Here is a 10,377-nt window from a genome sequence, read left to right on the forward strand (position 1 = left end):
GTAAAATGATCAATTTCAGTACTGCAAGTCCCAGAAAAAACATTTATATTGGTTCTTGGAGTTTAAAACATGCACATCTTTTAAAGTTTTCAAAAACACTATTAGAAGAAGGCATCCTCTCTGGGTTTTGTTTTTATGAAAGGCAAATGCCATTCATCTTAAGCAATTTGGGTGGTTATGCAAAGCCAATTTAAAGAAATGTGCATACTTCACCTTCATATGCTAATTTCTGGTGACGTGACATCCTGTTCATTTGTGAGGAGTCCCCCCACTTTAATTTTTAGGACTTTACCCCTGTTTATTACGCGCTTAATACCCAGAAGTTTCTAAGCGCGGACCCAGGTACTCGAACCTGCTGTGCTCCACGTCGTTTTGCTTCGAAGGCGAGTGTGTTGCCCCTGAGCTATCCTTCCAAGACAATAAAAAGTTCACAAACCTACACTTTAAACGACCAACCACAATATAGTGTAATAAACAAAGTACTCTTCAGCACAGGCTCTTGGAGTCTGGTCTTGCCCATCTGGCCCCTCTGCACTCTGCCTGCTCTGTCCTGACCTCCTGGCCTTCCCTTCTGCCGCTTCCTCAGATCCACTAGACCAGGGGTCTGCAACCTGTGACTCCCCAGGTGTATTGGACTACTATTCCCATGATCCCACACAATTGACTGTGCTGGCTAGAGTGTGTGGGTTTTGTAGTCCAAAACATCTGGGGAGACAAAGGTGGCAGACCCCTGCACTACACTCTGTTGTACTTCTTCTGTACTTGCTTTCTCAGCGTCACCTTTCTGCCATTAATGCGTTGATCTCCTTTTATGTCTGGATCACCTATTATGTCTGGCCTCTTGTAGACCTTGCCTTCTTTCAGGATTCTCTGACATTCTCGACGAGACCTTGATTTTAGCTCTGTTTTCGAAGTCAGTCCCTCTTGGATATTTGGTTCAGCTCTTGTCCCACCTGAACCTTTGATTCCGTTCTAGTTTCGGAACAGGTCTCTCTTGAACCATAGGTTCAATTCGGTTTTCTCAGCAGGTTCCTCCTGGACCTTTTGTTCAACTCTGGTTTCTTTTCTGGACCCTCCTGGACCTGGGGTTCAGCATTGGTTTCACAGCAGGTGCCAATGGACCTTTAATTCATGTCTGATGTTCCAGCAACGGCATAGGTATTCCTTCCCACCCTCCGTAACGGATCTTGTCAGGGAGCCAATACTCACACATCCCCCTGCCATGGTTTAAGTCATTTTATCTGCTGCTTTGGGGCTGCTGGTGGATGACCCTTAGGCTTCTTTCAAATGGCTACAGCCTTGCTCCAGGCTGTCCTCCTTACGCTTATCATAAATAGTCAGATAGCACAGTGAGCTAAGCGCTTGCCCCTGATATCTGTGTGCAGTCTGATGCAGTGGGTTCATATCCCAGAAGGGTCAACTCAGCCTTTCATCCTTCTGAGGTCAATAAATTGAGTATCATTTTGTGAGATAATAATGTCTTCTGTTATTTCAGCGCTCTGAGAACTATGGTTGTGTAGCACTATATAAGAAATATATTATTATTATTATTATTGCTTCCTCGTCTGGGCTCTCCCCTTGTATCAAGGCAACATACGCAGTCATATCTACCTCCTCCTCTTAGATTCACTTCCCATTGGTTATTCCTAATGTTCTTCTAAACTCTTGTTTCTGACTGGTTTTACCCCAAAACCGTCTTAATTCTACTTATTAGGGAATTAACATTCTCCCCTTCCAACTGGCTAATTGTTTGATTATACTGATTAGCATCAATGATTGCAGGCCAGGAGGTAAAAGTGGACGGATCGTTCAGCACTGTCTTGGAAACTTCCTCCATACTGCTGTGTTCCGCATCACATCCTCCTCACCAGTCCTTTGTTGCTGGTGTTGCATTGGTATCAATGAAGCATGATGTGCTTGCTCAGGACTCTTCTCTGCAGGTCTCATACAGGAAATGTTCCACTCTTGGTAGTGCAAACTATGCGAATGACACGCGTTTGTAGACAGGGAGATTTTCGAAAAAGTTCAATCGATTGTCTAGCTCCCACCTTGCAGTTATCTGCTGTAATTTATCTTTGGCCCCCAGCTTCTGAAAGACCTTCTCCCCCATGAGGATTATAGGTGAGGGAATACTGTGTCTCTGGGTCAGTAGGAGGCTAATGAGATCCCGCCTCTCCTGCCTTTGTTGATGCACATCGAGTAGCGACCTGACCTACCCCGTCCTTAGTGACCTGCTACTTCTACATACCAAAATTGGCAAGTCAGAGAACTGACCTCAACCCCATCCCTTTCTTCAAGGTACTCCCTACTACGATTGGTAGAGCACCAGGTTAGGTAGTCTGCATTACTCTGTCTATGGTTCCTCCAATGTTTCACCTCAAATGTGTACGTTTGTGGGGCATCATTTTTGCCTCAACCACACAAGGTGCATGATCTGTAATCATGGGCCCAATCATGAACTTTCAACCCTCTAGATATTATTTGCTGGCCTCTGTATATACCATTTATGGCAAGGGCCTCCAATACTGTGTTGACAAAGTGAGTTTTACGTGGGAAGAATTTTCTGGTGGTGTATAAAATTAGGAGAGCCTGTCCGTCCTGGATTGGCAAAATGGCAGCCCCTAGACCCACCTTAAAGGCACCTGTTTCCAATATCAATGGTCTCACAAAAACTGGCATTTTGAGTAATGGAGATTGCATAGGCAGTTATTAAGTTGATCAAAGGCTTGTTGATCATTGTGTTCCCACTTTAAGATGTTCAGGCAATTATTCTTAAGTTTGTCGGTCGGAATGGAAAAAGAGGGGATAAATCACCAATAACTAGCCCCAAGTACACCTTCTGGTCTTTTTTGGTGTGTGGTATGGGGTATTATTCAAAGATTGCACCTTTTTCACCTGATGTTTGCTTAGGCCATTTCGAACATAAAAAAACACTTAACTGTTATTTGTACCAGGTGACATTTGACAGAGTTGGCAGTTAGTCCCACTATTCTCAGGGTTCTGGTGATTCTGTAGAGGGGGAACATGTGGGGAGCCCAAATAATGTTATCACATTCCCCATTTTATCAATGTTAAAATCATATCTCCACGATTGCCTGCTATGATTTTAAAACAACTTTCACAAGCGTCTGAAAAGTGGTGGATACCCCATACTGGGTATAGTGGTGGAGTGAGTGCACACCCAAATAGAGGAGATGTTTGAAAATATTATTTTGAAAACCACAAGGAGCGGTGTCGATACTTTTATGAGGTGCAGAGGAGGAAAAGAGGGTTTTGGCACAAAAACCTTCAGCAAATAAGAGCAAGGGAAGAGGACCCAAGGTTGGAGTCCTCCCGTCCCCTGCACACTCTTGGACTATGCAACAAGGGCGTAGATTCTTAAGGTATAGTTAGCAATATTCGTTTTTAAGCACTCTTTAGAGAATTGATTCGACAAAATTTATAACATCAAACAGAGGAACAATGGTTTTTGTATTTTAGGTGTTCAGGGATTAAGTGAGCACCTATTTATTTATACATAAAAATGTAGTGAAGACAGGAGAAATTGCATAACAACATTATAATGTCAACATAATCAAAAGTTGATGGAAATTCCACTCTCAATGGCTTGACGCGTTTCGAGGTGATACCTCTTCTTCAGAAGCCTCTGTGGATCTACTGTCTAGTCAAAATGCATTTAGGGAAAAAATCAACAGAAGGTATAATTGTAAGTTCGTCAACCAAATAAACAACAAGCAGCATTACTTCATTCAAATTAAGTATCTACATGTAGTGTGTTAAACAGTGCAAACATTCAATTTAGTTTGACCAGAGTAACTATCTGGCCATGTTTTTTAAAATTCAAAACACTGTCTAGTATAATCCCGTGCACCTCTAATGGGAATCCAACCAAATAGAATATCAATAGTAATCTAAAAATGGAAGCTATAATGGAGGCTTCTAAAATTCAATTCAACAAATGAAACATATACGATTTTAAGGGCATATTCAACCAGTGTAGGTTTACTGTTAAGCATGGTAAATACAAACTACACACCAAAGAAGGGTTTTTTTTTCACAAAGAGGATATTTTACATAAAAAAAAGTACTAACCTATTGAGGTTTAATGTTGTAACAGAAAAGCCATCTATGGCGAAAAATAAGTCCAAGTGGACATGCTTGCAGTGCCAAGACCTCGATTTAGGTGTTTTCTTGGTACAGAAAGGTACTTCAATACTTCCGGTAATCTCTGTGGATAGCAATGTTAATGTACGGGTCACTGTGTGTGACTAAATATCTATTCACAAGTACAATAATGCGTTCATTAGTGAGGAAATGACCATATACCTGCTATAATTCGTGCGGTAGAGCACGCGGGTATGTTGCGGCAGGGTTCAATGTACGGCGGACGTGCAGGATTCCTCTGTGTTGCATCTAACGTTGCAGGAAGAACGGGTGCAGATAGATCTGGGAGCTCGTAAGTACGAATGCTTTCTGTGGAGGACAGTGTGGTGCTAGTGAGTATTCAAGATCATATGGATCATTGATCACACGGTCAAAAACGTGTACAGTATTCTATACATAGCGCGTACCTGTTCAGCCTCTATGTACATCCAGTTGTGCTTCTCTCTGCTCGTTGTTTGCACGGTGCCCATGGAAACGAGGGACCGTGTTCAAACAGCCTAGTATTTGGCGGGCTAGATTCTGGGGGTAGAAATCAACAACGGACTAACCCGATGTTCGAGAAATGTGGCGGCCATCTTTAGCTATGTAAAAGGACCCTGTTAGTAAAGGTGGTTACGTGTGTAAAATTCTGCAAGTCATCTTCTGACAACATAATCAAAATTCTATTAAGAGTAGCATAAGTTTGAACAATATAATGATAACAGCAGCGGTCGAAAAACAAAGTTATTTTACCAAACATTTTCTACACGTAGTGCTACTTATGCGAATAGTACTTCTGTATCGTTCGAGTGTATCCAAACATCACAATATGTCCATTTACATCCCTTTATCTAATTTGCTGGACAATCTGATACATGGTACCAGATGTCCTCACATTCTTGGTTATGCACACTGTTTACTTGTCCAATATTACAAGTGGCGAATGTACATTGCTGTAAATTCCATCATATACTAGGACTAACAATACTAAGTCCTAGCATGCAAAAATGCATTAAAATATGCATAATATGTACCGTGGCGTGAAGACTGTTCTTCAATGGCTATGACCACTTGATTAGTGCTGCTGATCTATCAAATGCCTAGTTATTTCAATAGGGTGCCCTTGTGATATTAATTATCCCATTCACTAGACAGTCAGTTGTGGGGACGTTGCTGCCTTCCCATATCCAAAAGCATAGTGAATTATTGGTGCATGGTAGAGAGTGCAGGGTCTACAGGACAGAAATATCTAAAAAGTTAAAAGTATCTAAATGAAGCAGTTCAAGGATGTTTCCTCGTTGAGACCCCTTGGGTATTTGGTGTCTAAAAGGTATATCCAATATTTTTCTCTTTGTGCCAATAGTCTTATGTAGTTGCCACCTCGCTGTGGTTTGCTTACAACTTCAACGACCTGGAATCTTAATTGACTGATGTTATGTTTTGCTTCCATAAAATGTCTGGCTACTGGAGATTTCTGGTTTTGGCACCGGATGGTGGACTTGTACTCTGATATTCGTTCTTTCAAAGACCTCGTAGTCTGTCCAATGTATAATTTGCCACAACGGCATTTCAGAGCGTATATGACGCCTGCTGTTATACAGGTGGCGAAGCTTCTGATCTTTATCTTTTTGCCTGTTGCTGGGTGTGAGATGGTATTACCCTTAATTACATTGTTGCAGTTGGTACAATTAAGACATGGAAAAGTGCCCATTTTTTTAGTCTGTAAAAGCATCTCTTTATCCTTATTTGGTCTTTCAGCTTTCACGAGTCTGTCCCTAAGGTTGCGGCCCCTTCTAAATGCCATCATTGGTACTCTTGGGAAGAGTTCTTTCAGGTGTTCATCACTTTGTAGTAAAGACCAGTACTTTCTTATAGATTTGCCAATCAGGAAACTTTGACGTGAATATTTGGAAATATAAATCAATGGAGTAGAATTAGTTCTGGACTTAGGTGCTAACAGCTCTTTCTGTGTTAGATGGTTCGATCTATCGTTGGCCTCTTGTAGAATGTCCTGAGGATATCTGTCATGATGCCCGCTCCCGGGAAGCCGGTTCAAGCCCGGCGTCCCCGAAAGCGGACATCCAGTCCCCAAGGAAGGACCCAGCAACCCCATATAGGGGCCCTTTGGGCAGTGTCCTGGCGCCTATGGCGCCAGGCTCATAAAAGACATCCGTCCTGGCGCCATAGGCGCCAGGCTCATTATGGGAATGCTTGATACATTAATAGAGGGATACCCTGGTATTGCCAAGAGAGAGGAAAAGGTGAAACGACAATTTTGGTGGCCCTCTTGGCGAAAAGATGTTAAATCTTTTGTGATGTCCGGTGGTGTTTGCGCCCAAAATAAAAGTCAAAAGAAAAGACCAGCCGGTCTCCTTCAACCTCTAGACATACCACCAGCACCCTGGCACACCATATCAATGGATTTTATTACGGACCTACCTCCTTGTTCGGGGTACAATACTATTCTGGTAATTGTGGATTTGTTTTCCAAAATGGCCCACTTTATTCCTTTGAAAGGTTTACCTTCAGCTTCTGTCCTAGCCAAAGAATTCCTCGAAAGTATTGTTCGGCTACATGGATTCCCATCTATACTAATCTCTGACCGGGGAAGCCAATTTATTTCCCACTTCTGGCGCAAATGTTGTCAAATAGCGCAGATCGACGTAAGATTATCGACCAGTCACCACCCTCAGACGATGGTCAGACCGAGAGGACAAATCAGACCCTTGAACAGTACTTACGGTGTATCATACAGCAATCTGAAAGCAACTGGAAAGACATTCTTTGGATAGCCGAATACGCATATAATCATTCGGTACACTCTGGAACTGGCCACAGTCCTTTTTATACTTTGTTTGGGCATCACCCTCGAACCTCAAACCTTGACTCACCTCAGAACCTCGGAATGCCTGCAGTAGAACATCTGCATTCTACAATTACCCAAGCCTTCAAAGAGGCAACTACGCATTTACAACAAGCCAAGAGAAAATACAAGGAGAATGCTGATCTACATCAGAGTGAAGCACCTCCGTATCAAATTGGGGATCAAGTGTGGTTAGCTACCAGACATTTACCACTCAAAGGGCCTCGAACCTTTAACCCAAAATATCTGGGACCTTATTCTATTACTGTAACGCTCACCTGATTCCCGCAGAGGCGCCGGTCTTGACTGGGCGAATACCGTATCTTCAAAGGTGATGTGAAACACACGGTTGGCTCTTTGGGCTGGACCTCTGTGCACTGTATGTCTGACTCGAAGAGTAAGATGTCTGCAGATAGAAAATATGGGATTAATGAACTGGGGTTATTGGGTGTCTCTCTCTTCTTCCCCTTCTCTTCTCCTGTAGAACCCCAAAGGTTAACGCTCTCACCTTAGGTAAGTGAACGCCGAGCTCTCCATCTGCCTCAGGGCAGGGTGCCGTAACCAGTTTCTTCACTGGATAAGGGTGCAGGCCTCTTGACCTCAGAGGACTGCTGTCTGTCGTTTACTGCACGAACGATAAGTTCCGAGTATTTCAAATGTCTTTAAAAGTCTTTTGTAATGATGTCTCTTGTTTTTCAGGGTTCCGGCGATGGCGGATGACGGGCTGAAGTGAGTTGAGGATGGAACCCGTGTGAGGAATAGAAGCGCCTGGAAGCACGTAAGTAAGCGCTTGTTGCCTGATTCACGATGCGCACTAACTGTCCTTTTATCTTGCAGGTACAAGTTCGGAGATGCTGAAGGGTGCCGGAATACCCACTGGGTTCGGCGTGGGAAGGAGTACTGGCACGTGAGTAATAAAGTTACCCAATGTCTTTAAACGCACCTTCTTTTGTCTTTCAGATGCGGGATGCAACGCCGAAGGCCTCCAGAGCGTGCGAAGAGTTGGTAAGCTTTTGTCTTTCAGATGCCGGAATGCAGTGCGAAGACCTCCGGAGCACGTGAAGAGTAGGTAAGCCTTTGTCTTTCAGATGCCGGAATGCAGCGCGAGGCGTTGGTGACAGCCGATGGACCAGGTAAGAGAAGCGCTGTCACTGAAGACCGTAATGCTAACCTGTTCTTTCTTGTCTTTATAGGTGTTGCTGAAGACTGGATTCAGGATGGTAAGCCTTTTTCCCTTAGGCCCAGGATCAGATGCAGAAGACACGATGAGCGTTCTGCTGCAGAGGATGCAGAATAACGCAAAGCAAGATTCATCCATCGGGTGTGGTTTAAATAGCCTCCTGTAGTGCTTAGGTGTCTCCTTCCACAGCCTCGCCTAGGTAAGAAAAGAGTTCCTGTGCTTTCCAAAAGAGTTCCAGTGTTCTGAACCTAGGGAGTGGCTCCTGCCCCACCCAACAGGAAAAGTAGTCCCAAACAGAAGAGGATTAGAGGCTCAACTGGCAGGTAAGTAAGCAGCATGGTCTGCTGCAGGTAAGTCCACCCAAGCATTATGAGCCCGACGCTTCCAGCGCTGGGACTGGGCATATTTATGAGCCTGGTGCCACTGGCGTCAGGACAGGGTCCAAAAGGTCCCAATTGGGACTGGTTGGCACTCGGAACCTGGGTTATGGGTCTGCTTCCAAGGGAGTTGGGTAAGTCCTGACCTTTTGGAAGCAGAGATCATGACAATTACGGCAATAATTAACCCAGTGGCTGTTAAACTTGATTTACCAGCTAGTATGCAAATTCACCCTGTTTTTCATGTGTCACTTCTGAAACCAGTGGTACCCGGAACCCGATTACTCAAACCTCCAGAACCTATTCTAATAGATGGGGAGCCCGAATTCGAAGTGAAGAACATTTTAGACTCAAAAATGTTTAGGTCAAAACTGTTCTACCTAATTGATTGGAAGGGGTACGGACCTCAGGAGAGGTCATGGAAACCCAGCGACCATGTGCATGCACCTCGATTAGTCAAGAAATTCCACCGACTCTTCCCAGACAAACCAAAACCCCCGGAGGCAACAACCTTGGGAGGGGTCTTGGGGGGGAGTGCTGTCATGATGCCCGCTCCCGGGGAGCCGGTTCAAGCCCGGCGTCCCCGAAAGCGGACATACAGTCCCCAAGGAAGGACCCAGCAGCCCCATATAGGGGCCCTTTGGACAGTGTCCTGGCGCCCATGGCGCCAGGCTCATAAAAGACATCAGTCCTGGCGCCATAGGCACAAGGCTCATTATGGGAATGCTTGGGTGTACTTACCTGACGCAGACCATGCTGCAGGATCCCGGCCTCCTTGAGGCCTGAAAGGAACTACTTTACCTGTGGGACTAATTTACCATCCGGACGTGGTCGGGGAAGGATACATACCTGATTGGAGAAAGGATACATACCTGAAACTTCTTCCAAGGCTATTTGAACCCCACCCGAACAGCCACACGTGCTTCGCGTTGTTCTGCATCTGGACGCTCACCGTGTCTGCTCCTGCATCCTGACTTCTGCCACGCCTGCCAGCATCCTGGATCACCTGCAAAGGAAGAGAAGAAGAGAACAGAAGAATGAAAAGTCCATACCTGCTAAATCCGCATCCCGGAGACTTCTCGCCGAAAATCTTGAAAATGAAGACTTTAATTTCAAAGCTCATCGCGTCGATCGCTGCAGCGCCGCATTCAACTCACCTTTACAGGGCGCCTCCATGTTCAGCAGCGATCATCCAGATTTGCAGTCACGCCCCAGCGCCTAGGGAGAAAAACACCAGAACAAAAGGTGAGAGAGAGAAGGGAATAAGGAAAGCTAAATCTCCATGTTAAGACTTACCTGTTGGTTCATTCCCTCTTCATTTCGGGTCCGCGCCGTATCCTGGCATTTCCGGACCACGGCCCCTAAGGGGAAAAAGAGACATCAGCGTTAATGAGCGAATGAAAAGACATTACCAAAAAAAACGCTCATTAAAGACTTACCTGATTTCTACAAGGATTTCACCGCTCATCTCGGGTCGGTGCCTGTTCCCCGGGATTCCGTACCCCGGCCCCTATGGGGAAAAAGACACTAGCATTAGTACATTAATGCATGGACACAAGGGGAACCTCTTATCAAAAAACTAACCTGGAAGCCAAGCAAGTTTGGTTCTCACCAATCCGAAAATCCAGTGAAGTAACTGGATACCAACGCGCCCCTGCATCAGAAGCAGGATGGAGAGCTCGTCCTTCCAGACCCTAAGAAGGATACTTCTGCAAGCCAGACAAGCCAGATTTGGGGGCCCGGTCCAGTCCGTCTTCCGAACCCTGCGTATCACCTTAGAAGAGGTCACAGCAGCGCGAACCAGGCCAGCGCCT

Source organism: Ambystoma mexicanum, chromosome 3q (genome assembly GCF_040938575.1).
Source record: "Ambystoma mexicanum isolate Mex_15411 chromosome 3q, UKY_AmexF1_1, whole genome shotgun sequence".
Classification (NCBI taxonomy): domain Eukaryota; kingdom Metazoa; phylum Chordata; class Amphibia; order Caudata; family Ambystomatidae; genus Ambystoma; species Ambystoma mexicanum.